Below are 18,191 nucleotides of genomic sequence, written 5' to 3' on the forward strand. Positions count from 1 at the left end.
GGTAGGTGGAAGCAGGTGGTGAGGGGTAGCTTAATGTGATAGCCAGGGAGCTCTAGGGAAGCAGACAATTGCAAGATATTTTGGAGATTGTGTTGATAGGACTTAATAACATCCTGGATGTGGGTGCTGCAGGACAGGGAAGAATGAGGACTGACTCCTAGGTGTTTTCACTTCTGCAGTTAGGTGGATGTCATGTTACTCACTGAAATGAAGACAGTTGGTGTTGGCAGCAGGGAGGTGTTTTGTGAGAGAAAATCTAGTTCTAGTTTAGACATGTAAAGTTTGACATCTTGGAGAGACATCCAGTTGTAGCTGTTCACTAGTAGGTGGGTAACTGAATATATCAGCTGGGAGCTCAGAGGTAAGGTGTTGCTCAGATGGTGTTTCAGTCACTGATGTCAAGTTGAGAGGAATCAGAGTCAGAAACTCTGACTTAGTTCAGGATAAAGGAGAAAGAGCCAACAAAAGAGTGTGGGAAAGAATAGCTAGAAAGAGGAAAAAATCCAGGGTAGAATGATATTGGTGAAGCCAAGAGAGGAGATTCTATGAGGGAAAGAAGTCTACAAAGTGCTGGCGAGGGGACAAGTATATGAGGACTGGATTTGGCCCATGAGCATTGCTGGTGATCTTCATGGAAACTCACAGCAAGATTTGGGGCAGAAGCCAGATTGGATGCATTAAATTGGATGGTGAGTACATATTGTTTATATTTTTCCACAACTTCCAACACTCACCACTTCCTCACAGCACCCTGTGCTCTGAATTTATAGGAATAATCTTCTTGTGGTCATTAACCATGTCATGGCTTTATTAAGACCCTGGATCTCTGTTTTCTTCTCATTCTTATACTCAGATTTTCATAAGTACCCGTGCATCTCCTATTACATTCTCTTCTATCTCCTCAACTCCTGAAATCCTTCCAGTTATGCCCTCAGAAAATCACAGTCCATTATTGACAAATGTTCCTAGATCTAAATCGTTTCTCTGAGCATCCCTCTGTCCTTCCTGCTCTAACTAAAATCTAGCCCTCCCCAAAGGGTCCTGCTCTCCTTACAGTGATCCTCACTGGTGCTTGTGTTCACTTCCACTACTCCGCAGGCTTGGAGATGGGAGAGGAGCCCCGTTTGCCCTCCATTGCTGTTTTCAGAACATGCTTACTCTTCCCCTTCTAAAAATCTCCATCTCTGACCCTCCTGATTATGTTACCCAGTACCAGTTATCATTCCTTTTATTTTCCTTCTCCTGAAGCATTTCCCCTATTTTCTCCCTCATTTTAGCTTCTCCCTACCCAGAACTCTTTCTTAGGGCTCATCATAACTTTTGGGTTTTTTTTTTTCATATTTTTAAAATAACTGCATGCTCATTCTTTGAACTTATCTTCTCCAAGGGTCTGGCCCTGTGCCCAAGCAGCACATTTCTCAGACACATAACCTGGATCTTGTTAGCTGCAACCCCTCCATCATCTCTCTTTCCACCTCACTGCTGTTAGTATTCCAATTCCAACATTTGTTAGCCTCACTAGGATCACCAATCTATTGCCTGACTTTTACTTTCTTTTCATTGATCTTTACCTCCTTGATGTCCTCTTCCCCCCCCGCCATTTCTCAGCTTAAATTTTATAGTTAATTATTATAATCACTCTCTTGTATGCTCTTTGACTCCCTCAATCCTGTTAAACTCAAAATCCACAAACCCAAACATTTGTGCTTAGTGTTGCTTGAAAGTCTGTTTTCAGACATTTTCACACTCTTCATACAATTATTTCAGACCTTTTCTCTCCTTAAACATCCAACACCACCTTCCCCAAACTACTCTCAGTTTATGAGTCTACTTCACTAAAAAAATGCAAGTACTCACAGGGTCTTACACTGACTACCATTCCCACATTTATCCACCTCTCTCAACTCAACCTGCATCTGCAACCTGCATTCTGCTTTCTCCCTTGTAACCATATGTGATCTATTCACAGTCATATTTAAAATCAATCTTATCATTTGCTGACTACTCTCCTCCCTCACCCTCTCACCTCCTTAGAGATACTGCTTCAGCAGTTCCTCTTCTCTCGTACATGATCAACTTTTTCTCTGCAAGGGAACATCCTCATCAGCATGCAGATATATTGTTATTTCTTCTTTCTCCAAAACATAGAAAAGGAAATAAAACCAAATTCCCTTCCAGACTTATTTATTTATGTCCCCTTTCTAGGAACACTCACAGTAATTGCTTGCACTAATTATTTCCATTGTTTCCAATTATTCTCTTTATCTCTTAAACCAATTCCAATGCTTTCACCATCACTAGTTCACTTAAGTTGCTTTCATCAGTGTCACCAATGAGCTTCCTGTCGCTGATTTTCATAGTCCATTCTCAGTTCTCATTTAAGCTGAATTTTTATCAGCACTTGGAATTGTTCACTCTGTTCTGCTTTGTATACTTTCTTCCTTTGTATTCCAGCACACCACACTATCCTGATGTTCTTCCTGCTTAGTGAGTTGTTCCTTTAGGATCTTTGGGGATTGTCCTTTTCTCCTTCACCTCTTACTATTGGACTATTTCATGGATCAGCCCTTTGTTCTCCTTATTTTCCTGAATGTATGGACTCCTTTGGTGATTACTTGATGAAAATGATTTCCAACTGTGTATCTCCAATCTAGACTTCTCCCAAACTCCAGATGTGGTATCCAACTACCTACTTGTCATGTTCCCTTAGAAGCTTCCCATTCAGTATGTCCCCAAACTGAACTTATTGTCTTTCCAAACCTGCTTCACCTATAACATTCCTCATTTCAGCTGGTTGCAACATTATTTTTTTCATGCAGCTGCTCAACCAAGATAGAGTTATTCATGATTCTTTTTTTCCTCTTAATCTTCATATCCAATCTCTCAGATAATCTTTTTGATTCTACCTTCAAAATACATTCAAGATCAGGCCATATCTCACTATCCCTCATGCTATTATCTTTGTATTTCTGCAGATTATTGAAATAGCCTCCTAACGGATCTCTGTTTCCATTCTTCCCAAACTCCTCCCCCAGTCCTTCCTTTCTTTTTCTTTTTCTTTTTCTTTCAGATTTTATTTATTTTTTCATGAGAGGCACAGAGAGAGAGGCAGAGACATAGGCAGAGGGAGAAGCAGGTTGTCTTCGGGGACTTGATCCCAGAACCCTGGGATCGTGACCTGAGCCAAAGGCAGATGCTTAACCACTGAGCCACCCAGGTGCCCCTCCCCCAATCCACTCTTAATACAGAAACCGAAGTAACTCTTTCCAACAACAGTCAGATTATGTCAGTTCTCTGCTCAAAGCCATGCAGTGACGCTTTCTGTCCCTACTTTGCCCAGATACAACTCTTATAATGTCCTCTAAGACCCTACATGATCTGAACACCCAACTACCCCTCTACCTTTTTGTTGTCCTTTCCCTATTATTTGGCTTTTAGCTCACACGAGCCAAAATGGCTGTGATGTTCCTTGAACTTCCAGGCATAGCTAAATCACCTTCATATTTTGTTTGAATATCAATAAAGCCTACCCCAACCACCCTACTAAAAATGACAACTCCCTACTATCCCTTTCATCCTACTCTGTATTTTCTCTCCCCCCATTACATTCAACACATTCTAACGGGCCATGTTTAGTTACTTACCTCTTTATTTTAACTATTATTTATTCTTTCTTTCTATTAGACTATAAGTTCCAAAAGGATTTGGGTTCTTCATTGGATCTCAAGCATGTAAATACTACCTAAAACATTGCCAGTATTCAATATATATTTTTGAATGATTGAATAATTTTTTTGAATGAAGGAATAAATTGCTCCAAAGTTACTAGTCAATGGCAGAGTCAGGGTCCCATCCTTGTAGTCAGGTACTAGAGGCCGAGCTCTTTCTTATTCAGGTAATTTCACTTCCTTTCAAAGCCTGTATAAGACAGAGGAGATGTTGCATGTACAAAGGCAAAGGAAATTGGCTCAGACATTTATTACCCTGTAAGACATGACCAAATGGGCCTACTTATCATTCATAAAATCTCTAAAATCTATTAGGCTCTCTAGGGTCTGTTTACTGAAATCAATACTACAAGCCACATTATTAAAGAATTATGATGGCAAAATTGAGTGCTTGAGTGCTTTTGATATACAGCCAAAGATATAGGCAAGCGAAGCCAAAAAAGACTCACTGTCCCCTTTTAATCTTTGTAATTGGTTAAGTATGATCAGCAAATGTGAGTTCTTCCTAAAATATTTTGTTAACTGGAAAGGGAGAAAATGCATAGTATCCAACATTGTGAGCCTGTGATTAAACTAATCCAAATGGTTCAGGAAGGTTGTATGGACTAGGCGGTACTCCACTCTACTCACCTTTAGAGAGGCGATGATGATGACGACTATATTAATACAGTGAAGGAATAATTCACTTCTGCCTTTTGGTTAGATATCTAGATAAACTGGGATATTTAAATATTTCTCATTGCCAAGAAAGACTGTTTTCTTCCACACTGTCCTTGTAGATTAGACAGTGATTTGTTATTTTAGAAACAAATTTGGCAACATTTTTGAAACGGAAAACTTTTCCAAGTTAATTCCTAACTTTCTAATCCCTATTCTTCTAACAACGTGGGTGTGTATATCTATGTGTGATGGAGGATGTGGCATATAGGTGGGTGGTATTCGTTGTGTGTCGAATACACTTGCTATCATCCCTTTTCCAAAATACCGTATAATCCACTAATTAATATTTATGAATTCCGATGTCCTCTGTGAGCAATTTTTTTTTTTTTTTGGTAGTCTTTCATAGCATACTTGCCTTTAATGAGAGTTTCACCTAGCTAAAGGGCTGGCTGAGTGTGTATGTATGTGTGTTGGGGAAGAGATGTTGAAGCTCTTGTTTAGAACTTAGACCACTTCTGGGAGAAGACATCTGGATGAAGCCCTATAAATAGCCCTTGAAAATCACCCTGGCATTAGCTGGTGGTATTGGAGCGTGCTGATGATGGAAGGTTCTGGAGTTTTGGATGTGGGAAAGGAAGAAAGAAAAGATGTTTAATAAATATGTGTTGAATAAATAAATAGTTTGTGTATCAATAAATGAATGAGTGATTTGATGTTCTCTGAGTCTAGAGGGCGATAATTAAATTATTTGATACATTTCACAGTGTGTTTGTGTTGTATATTTCAGCGATCGCTGGTGGATGGAAGAGTCTTTTTCTGGGAGTGAGCAGAGCATTTTCTTTCTTTCTTTTTTTTTTTTTTTGAAAGATTTTATTTATTTATTTATGAGAGAGAGAGAGAGAGAGAGAAAGGCAGAGGGAGAAGCAGGCTCCATGCAGGGAGCCCAACATGGGACTCGATCCTGCGTCTCCAGGATCATACCCTCAGCTGCACCCTGGCCAAAGGCGGCGCTAAACCGCTGAGCCACCCAGGCTGCCCTAGTGGAGCGTTTTCCAAAGACATGGTTTTGCCTTTATTCTTCACCCTCAAATCTACAGAAACCATTTTCTTTGTTCTAATGGATTTTCCCTTAAAAGAATTTCTCTGTTAACATTTTCAAACTTTTCCTTCTTCCTGTGAGTCAGAAAGATCAGATGGCCAAGACCTAATAATTTTAAGTTGACTTTCCTTGTAGGTAGTGGATAGAGAAGAATATGAACTTATTTATTTAAAAAGATTTATTTATTTATTTATTATTTATTCATGAGAGAGAGAGAGAGAGAGAGAGAGAGAGAGGGGCAGAGACGCAGGCAGAGGGAGAAGCAGGCTCCATGGGGGAGCCCGACGCGGGACTCAATACCGGAACTCCAGGATTGCGTCCCCAGGCCAAAGGCAGGCGCCAAACCGCTGAGCCACCCAGGGATCCCCTATTCTTTTATTTTTAAAATATTTTATTTATTCATTCATGAGAGACACAGAGAGACAGAGGCGGAGACACAGGCAGAGGTAGAAGTAGGCTCCATGCAGGGAGCCCAACATGGGACTCGATCCTGCGTCTCCAGGATCATACCCTCAGCTGAAGGCGGCGCTAAGCCGCTGAGCTACCTGAGCTGCCCAGAAGATGATGTTAAAGCCCCCCTCTCTCTAGGTTTTAAAGAACTCTTCCCTGTCTTTACCAATGGTGACGTGTGGCTCTGAAGCAAAGATACAGAATAAATATAGTGTTCATTCCTTTCTTAATGTGGAAATTTTAAAAAAGGTGTTTCTAGTTGTTTATGTTGTTATTGTGGTTTCTTTCTCTCCTTCTATACATATATATATATATATATATACATATTTATTATATATATTATAATAGAATTTTAGAAAGGGTAGGGTAGCAAGTACGGTTCTCAATTTTACATATATAGTAAAATATATTACATATAATTATTTATTACAATTATTATGCACAACACTATACATAATACACATGGATATATTATAATATATTATACATAATATTACATGGATATATAATATGTATTGTAATTACATACATGTTATATATATTTTAATATATTATATATTGTAATATATGTATACTTATATATAGTAAGATATGATAAATATATATACAGAGAATATATAATTATATATATTTATTTATACATATTCTAAAATACTTCAAAATCCACTAATTAATATTAAGAGTTTATATATATGTGTGTGTGTGTGTGTGTAAAATATATCTATATTTTAACTTTTGGTATTCTGCTGGAATAGGAAGAGGGGATAAATTCTTAAGATTTGCTCCTGAAGAAACCAAAGGCCAGGGCTTAGTCAATTTTTTGCTTTGGACATCTCCAAAGCTGAGGTTTATCTTAGAATATTCATGAGGCTGTATCTGGTTGTGACACTTCACTTGAAATAATTTGAGGGTCTTGCTATCGGTAAAGTTAAGTGGGAGACTTGCACTTGAATAGAACTCCATCAAATTCTGAAAAATATGCCATGATTCTTTTTCAAAGCTGACTATATTTATGCATCCAGAATTTTACTGACCCCAGAAATGTGGTGTTATATTTCAGTCTTAGTTACTAATACACTTGTTTCTTAAGTAAGGCAGGTTTCAGTTTGAATTTGAAGATGTTTTGATCTGTTTTACAAAGCATCTTGAAAAGATGTATGTCAGGGTTTTCCAGAGGAACAGAATCAATAGAGTGTGAATATATATTTATGTATATAAAGAGATATGTTGTAAAGAATTGACTCATGCCATTATGGAGGCAGATAAGTCTCAAGATCCACAGTTGGCAAGCTAAAGACAGAGGAGAGCTGATGGTAGTTTTGGTCTGAAAGTGGGCAGGTTTGAGACAGGAAGAACAGATGTTACATTTCAAGTCTGAAGGCAGAAAAAAACCCAGTGTCCCAGCTTGAAAGAAATCAGGCAGGAAAAATTCCCTTTTTGATTGAGGGGGGTGGGGAGGAGTTGAGGGTCAGCTTTTTGTCCTACTCAGGCCTTCACCTGATTGGATGAGGCCCACCTACATTAGGAAAGGAAATCTGCTTACTCAGCCCACCAATTTAAATGTTAACCTCATCCAAAACCACCATTACAGAAACATTCAGAATAATGTCTGACCAAATATCTGGGCATTCTGTGGTCCCAATTTGGCACCCATACACCTCTTCTTAAACCATACTTAATCTCTAGGTGAAGGTAGTAATAGCAGGGTCATATTCTGTCTAACACGATGCAACAATCCTGCATATGTTATAGACTGGATGTGTGGGGTACTGTCAAATCCATATGTTAAATCCCTAATCTCCAGTGTGGATGTCTTTGAAAATGGGGCTTCTAAGGAAGTAATTATGTTTAAATGAGGTCCTACAGGTGGGGCCCTGATCCAATAGGAGAAGAGGCCCTGGACCACTCTCTTGAGATCCCTCTCTCTCTTTGTGCATGCATCAAGGAAAGGCTATAAGAGCATGTAGCAGGAAGGTGGCTTCTTCCACAAGCCAAGAAGCAGCCCTTGCTAGAAGCCACATGGCCAGAACTTTGGCCTTGGACTGCCAGCCTCTGGAACTGTAAGAAAGTAAATTTCTTTTTAAGTTACCCAGTCTATGGCATTTTGTTATGGCAGCCTGAGCAGACTAAGACACGGGGAAATTTTTGGACAGAAGAAATCTATTCTTCAGCTTTCTTGATATCAGGGATTTTTTTTAAAGAGTGCATTTACTGCTGGTTTTATGACACATTAGGAAATGATGAAAGTCATTACAGAACAGCAGTTGAGGAATCGAGAAATCCTTTTTGACCTAGTGTTGCTGTCTTTACTTTGAACAAAATAGTAAGTTATAAACATTTCTTGGATAAATGAGTGAATCATTTAAAATGAATATTGAACATTAAAAATAAAATAATTCACATGAAAAGATTAAAAGTTATCTTCACATGTATTTTTCTTACATCACTTTAAATAAAGATACAGCATAAATGACCTTACTTGTCTACTGGAAGAAGGGGGTTACATAATTTATGGTTCATCTCCTCAGTGGAGTCTTAATGTGATAATCAGATATAATAATTGTGAACCCACTTGGAAGAAGGGTTATGCTATATGCTAATGAAAATATAAAGTGTATTCTGCTATATTATACTTAAATTTATGCATGCATTTTGACAAGATTCCTCTTTTGTTTGTCTTACAGTAATTTTATATTAGTATTGCCTTTACAATAATGTTTAAAAGAACGAATGTTTACTTAATGACAAGAGTACCTCAGCGCTGCCCATGTCTATCATGCTGTACAGCCTGTCCTTTATCATCTTTGCTTGAGTTGTAGATCCTGTTGCCTGATGAGCCAGATGGCATGCATACATCAGAGAGAACTGGGCTTGACATCCCTCTGAGTCATACTAAATGTTTGTTTGGTTACATGTTTTTCTTTCTGTAAATCATTCTCATTAAGTACTTTCTCTAAAGAGCACAGCTTTCATTTTTCCCTCTGCAGAAGAATATGCTATATTGAAGAAAAGGGAATGAGGATTAAAATGGTTAAGGTATCCAGGGAGCAGAAAACTGAAAAGTTGAGCCGACCTTTGGAATCATCATCCTTATTGTTCAAGAGGCAAGAGTCAACTTTAGCGTTAGACTATGGCTTCTTTGCAAACAGTTCCCCACACTATCCTTCCCTAATCATGCAGTTTCTTTTATGTGTTTCTGAATGGCTCAACATGTTCTTTGAGTTTATAGACTGCAATATTTAAAAGGACCTGACATATCTTTTACAGCCATTCCAGACCCATCCTACACGCCTTTTGTGACTATCTCAACCAGGAGGTGACTTGGTGCCTGACTTTGGCTTCAGGTCACCAGTGCCACAAGGATCCGTGGATAAAGTTTAGGGATGTGTGCTGATCTAGCTGGACATGAGGCTCAGGTGGAGGTTATAGAGGACCTGACTCTACAGGTAGCACGAATACAGATAGTGAGTGTGCCAAGCACACATTAATCTTATAGTCTTAATCTTAACGTTACTAGAATACATTCTGCATGCCTAAAAAGGAGGCTGGAAAGTCCCCAAGGGAAAATGACAAGAATTTTTGGCCTCATCACTGAGAATTTTCATAATATCCAGGACATATTGGTCATTTTCATAGGTTTTAACCTTTTTCTTTTTCTTTCTTCTTTTTCTTTCTTTTACTTCTTTTTTTTTTTTTTTTGCAAAATTTCCTCATTGGGAACATTCTCCTTCAATATTCTGACTTTTCTCTCTCTGACATTAAGATGATGGGGAAGGGAATTCTCTGATCTTTGTGCTTCCTGGACATCTTGGGCACCATAGCACATTCAGTCAGTTGATCATGCAGAGCATTCAATGCATATCCCTTATAGACAGTTGTCAGATACTATCGAGGCTGAGAAGAAATAGATAGAAATCCCTCTTTGTGGAACATATGTGCTTTCATGGATTTTATAGATAATTTAATCTTCATAAAGACTTATTAGGCCATCATTACTACATTTTTAAACAAGATTTTATATATTTATTCATGAGAGACACATAGAGAGAGGCAGAGACACAGGCAGAGGGAGAAGCAGGCTCCCTGTGGGGAACCTGATACGGGACTCAATCCCAGGACCCCGTGATCATAAGCCAAGCCAAAGGCAGACACTCAACAACTGAGCCAACCAAGCATTCCCTATTTTTTTTTTTAACCAAGCATCCCTATTATCTAGATTTTTTAAAGAGGAAAACAAGGCTATGAGAGATTAAGTGCCCTGCAGCTAGGTTATGTAATTGCAAGAGTCAAGATTTGTCCCCAGTCTACCTAATTGAGGGTCTTTCCTACAGTTGGCCTGCACAAGAGTTTCCCATGCCTGAAATAGTGAAGACTTGGATGGATGGCCTTTCTCAAAGCAGCTAATACAATAAACAAAGATCAGTGAGCTCATGCATCAATGTAACCAGTACTCTGGAGCTGGGACACAGCAATAGGCATGACAGACAAGACTAGATTGAAGGAGGTGGGCAAGATGCAAACAATAAACAAACGAACACGTGTGTGTTTTGATAGAAGTTGATATAATATGTGATAGAATTTCAGGCAGTTATGTAGGATATAAAAAGTAAGTAAGGTACAGAGATATTCACTAACATGGCAGGAGGTGTTTTTAATGTGTGGTGGAAACAGAAGAGCTCTCTAAGAAGGATATGTTTGGCCAGAGACCTGGATGAAGTATGACATTAGGCTATGAAATTGCATGAGGGGGAAATTGCATCAGGTAAAGAGGATGAGGCTCTGAGGGGTGAACAAACTTTCCATTTTTTTTAAAGATTTTATTTATTTATTCATGAGAGACACACAGAGAGAGAGGCAGAGACACAGGCAGAGAGAGAAGCAGACCCCCTGCAGGGAGCCCGATGAGGGACTCAATCCGGGTACTCCAGGATCATGCCCTGAATCAAAGGCAGACGCTTAACCACTGAGCCACCCGGGCATCCCCAAACTTTCCATATTTAAGGACCAACAAGGTGGTGAGAGTTGCTTGAGTGCAGGGAGTGAGGATTTGGGGAGGACAGTGGAGGGTTAAGGTTTAGGCCTATCCTGATTCATGCTTTAGGAGCTTTGAGTTCTATTCTAAGTGTGATAGGTATACAAAATAGAACTTTAAGCAGAGGAATTATGCTATTTACACAAAGGATGATATTCACAAAAGATCCTCTACTAAAGGATCTTTCATCAAGAAGCTCCTGATCAGTTCTACCTGGATCCTTGCTGGACAACTGAGTTCTTTCCCAAACTACTTCCTAGAATAACTGGGAGGCATCCAATCTCAAAAGCTTTTTGAGGGTTTAATAGAAGGAAACATGACTAAAGGATTGAACTATAAACTTCCCTGAGAGGAAAGTTTGAAGACTTTTTTCTGCTTTCCTGAGGCACAGTTAACATGTATCATTGTGAAAGTGAAAGATATGCATTGCATTTATCTGATACATGGCAAAATGCTTGCCACTGTAGCATTAGCTAACATCTCCATCGTATCACATAATTACTCTTTCCTTTTTGTGGTGAGAATATTGAAGATTTACCTCTTAGCAATTTTCAAGTATATGACACAGTATTACTAACTATAATCACCATGCTGTACACTAGATCCCCAGAATTTATTAATCTTAAAACTGGTATTTTGTACCCTTTGACCAATATTTCCACATTTCCTTCCCTACCCAGCCACTGGTAGCCATCACCTTACTCTGTCTCTATGAGTTTGGCTTTTTTAGACTCTACATATAAGTGATACCATATGGTGTTTTCTTCTCTGTCTCACTTATTTCAGTTGGCATAATCTCCTCAAGGTCCGCTGATGTTGTTACAAATGGCAGGATTTCCTTGTTTCTCATGGCTTTTATTACACCACATCTTCTTTATCCATTCATGCATTGATGGATATTTAGTTTGTTTCCATAAATGTCTGTGAATAATGCTGCAAAGGCTTTAAGTTTTTATTTCCTAATAAAAATGGGAGGAAGTTTCTGCAGGAGCACATGTGGATAGGCATGGTAGGGAGGCAAGAATGGGTGCTGTGCTTGGCCCAGTCTTCAGACTTTTTGGAGAGAGAACTCCAGGTAGATGCTACAGAAGCTCTTTTAGCAAAGGTGTCTGTGAAACATGGGGTTGTAAGCTGGCTTCTGCCCAGATGGGCAGTATTGGTGCCTAGCTCTGGAAACTTGGTGAACACAAGTGTGAACACCCTTAAGGCTCTTTCTAGATGGCTGAGGTATTGCCAGAGTTGGATGGGGCAATTCATGATGATGATGATGATTACTGATGTGCTTTCATTTGGAGGCAGACAGGTGGGTGAGACCTGGACACAATTAAACATAAGTCAGATATTTCCTCGATTCTACTTTAATTCTAAGATGTGACACTTCCATAATAACAGCTCTATTACCAGGGTGTTAAGGAGGTGCAAGGAAACACAGCTACATTAGATGTCCGTATCAGTTTTAAGAGATACCCTGATTACAGAAACTTGAAAATATGGAGAAAAATACATTCCTTAGTACCAAGAAGATAAGGTATATAAGATAGTACATATTACAATGTGATATACCAAATATAATGGCATATTTCCCTGGTATCCACTCAATTGCATCACTGTAGCAAAAGTGATGGAGTCAGAGACCTGGGTTTGTCTCTCGGCTCCTCAGTGGCTGCAGGTTACTGAAAAATTTGGTTAAGCTCTCTGCACCTCACTTTCCTTGTTGGTAAACTGAGATAATAATGATTAATTGAGCATCATAAGAGACAATTCTTGTAAAGCACTTAGTATACTGAATGACATGACTTATGGGCCCTATATTATTGTGATTTGTAGTAAGAAATATATATATGGTCTTTGTTTCTGGCACAGAGCACCTTAAACCTTTGGCATTTCCTAAGTAATAAAAGCAATAAAAGTGTCTTTTGTTATGTTAATTAGGTGACTTTTGGATCCCACTTAAGGATGGGGCTAGTTACCACGTGATTCATGATTCTAGAGTTGGAACTTAGAGCCTCACCCCCCGCCTCCGCCTCCAGAGGAGAGAGGCTGAGGTTGAATCAGTTGCCAATGACCAGTGATTGAATCAACCATACTTATGTAATGAAGCCTCCATAAAAACCCCAAGTGGCTTGGTTCAGAGAGCTTCTGGGTTGATGAGCTTGCAGAGATTTGGAGGAAGTGGTGCCTGGGGAGAGCACCATAGCTCCTCTCTTTTCTCCATACCTTGCCCTATTCATCTCTTACATGGGACTGCTCCTGAGATATATCCTTTTGTAACAAACTGGTAATTGAGTATCTAAGTGAGATGTTTCTCTGAGTTCTGTGAGCTGTTGTAGCAAAATAAGTGAACCCAATGAGGGAGTCATGTGAACCTCTGATTTAAAGCCAGTCTGCCAGGTAACAACCTAGACTTGCAGCTGGCATCTGAAGTCCAGGTTGTAGGAACCCCCAATCTATAGCCAGATGGTAAGAAGCATGAGTGACAGCCTGGGCTTTCAACTGGTGTCTAAAGTGGCAGAGGACAGTCTTGTAGGAGTGAGCCCTTCACCCATGGAACCTGATCCTCTCTGCAGGTGGGTACTGTCAGAATTGGGTCGATTCTCCTCGAACACCCTTCTGGTGCCCTGAATCATTTATTGGCATGGTGGGAACCTTGCAAAACCTCCCCCACCCCTGCCCACACACACATTGGAATTGGGTCTAGGGACCCAAGAAAGGTCAAAGCTGGTAGTTATTATCATTATTTTGTTTCTGGTAGCAGAAAAGTAAAGTTTTACAAAACACGAAACCACAATTTAAAAGGAACATTAACATATGTAGAGGGATAGCCAGGCTAGGGGAGGATCTATTAACCAAACGATACAAATAATTCAGAGATGGTAGAAATAATTCACTGTGAATAAAGCAGGAAGTGGACTGGTAAAGAAAAAAGGCATAATTGTTAGCTGCAAAGTTGAAGTGTGGTCATGTATATAAAATGGGGAGTTTTGTGGTGTAAAAAAACCTAGATTTTTGGAAGATAAGCATTCTCATGCATTCATGACTAGAGATTTTAAAATGTAGAAAACTTTCTACATTCTTACTTAGACCAAGCTCTGTTGGCTTGTAGGTGTGGTCAGCACTGCTTTTTTGGATGTACCACACACAATGCTGCTCTTTGCCCTCGCTCATTTTCAGCTCTGCTGTGTATTGCTTGGAGCAATAGTGAGACTCTCTGAAGTCAGTGCCTTGGGCATTTGAACCTGTCATAAGGTTAGTAGGATTGGCTGGTCTCGTTTCAGTGGCTTTCCTCAAGCTTTTATGTAAGGTCTTTCTTACTGTGATGGTATCAGATGAGGCTGAGGATGTATGTCCGGGAAGAAAACATTGAGCTCTGGCCAAGGCTGGATGAGCTTTTGTTCTCATAATTGCCACAAGAACCTGAGAAGCTTCCTTCTTTTCTCTCACATGTCAGGCTCCTTATCTGGAGAAAGAAATTAATAATATCCAGTGCTAGGGATCTTATGTAGGAGAGCTGTTTTCATTTAGGTCTTATCAGTTTGACTCAATGCTTGAATGAGTGGCAGTGAAAGAGAAAGGCCTGGGCTGCAAAGGAGACTTGTGATGCAAAATTCCTGGTGTCCTGAATGCAGCCTTCCGTGTAGTGTTATCACGTGTGACTGACTGTGATCCCTGAGTCTTCCTCCTCACGTGCACACCGTGGGCCTGGCAGCCTAGAGATGCTCCGTGGCAGAACTCTGACTTAGTCTGTCTCTTTAATAAGCCTGACCAACATGTGGCATTCATAAAGGGCTCTGTGTGAAACTGCCTGAGAGTATTTTCTTGATAGTCGTGCATCTCCCTCAATCACGTTAATCCCTATGTTTAACTAGTAAGCTGGTAGGTTATGTGTTGCATTCCTGTGATGGAACAGGTGCAGGTTTAAGGAGCTTCCAGAATAAAAATAGAGGCAGGCACAAAAGCAAGAAAGAAGCATTAGCAACCTGGAGCCTGGGACCCGGAAACTTCACTGTAATCTGCTACACTGCCTCTGTGCTTTTGGCGGAGTTTCTTTGCTATGGGCAAGTAGCTAGATTAGTTTGTTGTCCTTGTTCGTTCCATTTTTGACCTGTCATGTTTGCAAGAGTGCAAGGATGCATCCTGTGGATGAGGAGCTGAGGGGGATTTTATATGTGCCAGATGGGAGTGTGTGATATGGTCTCCCCTGACTGTGGAAGCCATGGGTTTAGAATGTTCTTGAGCTACAGAAGCATCTCCTCATTATTGTGTACAATTAATTACATGCCACCAGCTTATTGTTTGCTATAAATAGCCACAGATTTGTCTCATTTACATTTTAGAAGGCTTACTCTTTGCCCAACAAAGCATCATTTTTCATAGGAGTCTGTGTTGGTGAGATCTCTAAGGGAAATGTGGCAAAATCCTGGTGGGTCTCTGGTATTTTAAAAAAGTGACTCTGGATTATAAAGGGTTTCCTATATTTTGATCATTAGGAATCTCTTTTATTTCTTATCTCCATCAAACATAACATGTTTTGAAAATTGTCAATCAAGCTGCATGTATGAAGTAAAATTTCTTCCCATTTTAATAACAGCAGCTGTAATTCACAAGTTCTGATCAGTTATTAAACTTATTGCTAAGAAAGAAAAGAAAGAGCGATGTTTTAGTTAGGCTTTTGTTGATGTTTTAGAGACATAAAGTATAATTTCCAGGATTTATTCCTTAAAAATAGTGAACGTTGGTACGTTCTAGAAGCACATAGCTGTTATAATTATTAATGTTAATTGATGTAGGAAAGGCATTAGGGTTTAAAGCCAATGGCCGAGAAAGAATTCTTAGATGTCTTTGGTGCAAAAAGGTGGTTTTATTAAAGCATGGGGACATGACCTGTGGGCAGGAAGAGCTGTACCCCGGTCATGAGGAGTGACCCATTATATACCTTCAAGTTGGGAGGGGGTTAGGGAGAGCCTAATTCTCTAAGGAATTTTGGAAGCAAGGTTTCCAGGACCTTGAGGGGACTAGCTGTTGTTGGGAAAGTGTCATTTATTATTGTCTAATAAAGCCTGAGTGTTGAGACCCTTCAGATGTACATCAGTGGGTCATACACTTGGGGGATGATAGCCAACATGTGTCTTGGGGGTAGAGATAAAGGAAGTTTCCAAAAAAAAGTATGATGTTTAGTACATTTATATGTGAACTATGATCAATTAGAGATAAAACATCTGTGAAAAATGTATGGTTAAATATGTCAAAAATTCCAAAGGAATTTTTATATGTTAAAGTAGACTTACAGGGTTCTGGGGATTGGCCTAAGTTAGCCTATTACCCTTAGCAAGGTGTTAACATGGAGGCATCTGAGTTCCTAGAGGAAGGTCATGCTGCCTGTTTCAAGGATGTGTCAATGGGCTGTAGGTCATAAGGAAATTTAATAATCTATATTCTGCCTTTGATTCCCACATCATTACACTTACAGTTTATACTTTTATACAGAATGTTCTTGTATTATCTTATTTAAGTCAACAGAATAATTCCTCCAGGTAAATACTTTGATCACCTTCTTGTTCTGTCCTCTCATGTTACAAAGGTCTATTTAGTTGCCACATTCTTTACTTTTTTTGTGCTTTTTTTGTTGGTGATTTCCTTGTTTAAAATAGTTCCCGAAGTGGAGTGCAAAAGTGCTGTCTAGTGTTCCTAAACTCACAAATGCTGTGCTATGCTCTCATGGAGAGGATAGATGTGTTGGATAAGCTTTATCCAGGCATGAGTTGGCTGTTGGCCATGAGTTCAATGTTAATGAATCAGAGATATATATTAAATAATATATTTTTAAACAAAACAAAAACAAAAACAAAAAACAAGGTTATATGTTGTTCAACTGATGAAAATGTCATTACTAGAGGCACACACAGTTATGTGGATGTCTCTAGGGAGCAGTGGTTTAGCATTTTTCCTAGCAAATTTATAGGCCATAATTAACATGAATAATGAAAATGGACTGTACATATATAATTTTAAAGTATCTAAAAATGCTGTATAGTCAGAAGCTCTACGTTTTAATACATTTCTTCTGCACTGAGCTATCATTAAAATTATTTTTAATATGTAATTAATTAACATACACATATATACTAATTAAGTCAGTTTTATAGTGAGGGCAATTAAGTAAGAAAAAGCAAAGGACTGTAAAGAGAAAAAGAGAGAGGGAAAGAGAGAGGTAAAAGAATTATACTTTTTTGTTGTTGTTTACTATGTACTACTAAAAGAAAGGAATTAAAAACAGAGAAGAGAGATGCCTGGAAGAGTAAGAGAGAATCAGAGGATGAATGAAGAGAGAAGAGGATAGAATCAAGGAGACAGAGGAAAGAAAAGGGATTTTACTATAAATTTAGGGGGAATGAAATATCGAAGAATTCCTGCAAAATGGAAGTCAGTGGGAATACACACACACACACACACACACATTTCAAAAAATGTCTAAAATGTATAAATCAAAATTCTCATTTATTTTTTAAAAAACAGAAAGCCTTAATTTTTATTGATTTATTGAAATATGTCACATACTGTATAGTTCACTAAAAGATCCCCCTGCCCATAAGCAGTCAGTCCCACTCCCCTCCCCCATCCCAGTCCTAAGCAATACTAATCTATTTTCTAGGTCTATAAATTTGCCTGTTTGGACTTGATCTAAATGTATTCGTACGATATGTGGTCTTCTGTGACCCACTTCTTTTTTTCTCCCACTTTATTGAGGTTATAATCAACAAATAAAAATTTTGTATGTTTAAGGTAATGTTCTGATATGCATATACATTGTAAAATGATTACCACAATCAAACTATTTGACACATCCATCACCTCACATGGTTAAGGAGGGTTTTTTTTTTTTATCTCTATGGTGGGAACACTTAAGACCAATTCTTGTAGCAAATTTCGAGTGTATGATACAGTATTATTGACTATAGTTATCATACTCTTCAACAACTTTCCAGAACAACCTTTAGTTAATTGATACATTAATCTATGGAAGTGATTGTCCAATAGTGATAAGTGTATGAGAATTATATCATCTGGTGGAAAGGAAGTGTTAGAAGCTTGTTGGTTTGTCTTGTTTTAAGAAATCCTACAAAGGAAAATTAAATGCATCAAGCTGGTAAAGAAGAAACTTTTTATTCCAAAATTATTATTTTTTCAGCAAAGTTTATTTGGTGGGCACATGTGAAAGTATGGA

At 38.8% G+C, this 18,191-nt stretch overlaps 1 long non-coding RNA gene across 2 annotated transcripts in view; it reads left to right on the plus strand.

The window, feature by feature from the left end:
• The first annotated feature begins 217 nt into the window (after positions 1–217).
• LOC119871824 overlaps positions 218–18,191 on the plus strand; it is a 32,105-nt gene continuing 14,131 nt past the window's right edge. For both annotated transcript variants that reach the window (XR_005359353.1, XR_005359352.1), the window contains exon 1: positions 218–689. This is a non-coding gene — a long non-coding RNA (uncharacterized LOC119871824). The remainder of the gene's footprint in view (positions 690–18,191) is intronic.

This window comes from Canis lupus, chromosome 5, assembly GCF_011100685.1.
Source record: "Canis lupus familiaris isolate Mischka breed German Shepherd chromosome 5, alternate assembly UU_Cfam_GSD_1.0, whole genome shotgun sequence".
Classification (NCBI taxonomy): domain Eukaryota; kingdom Metazoa; phylum Chordata; class Mammalia; order Carnivora; family Canidae; genus Canis; species Canis lupus.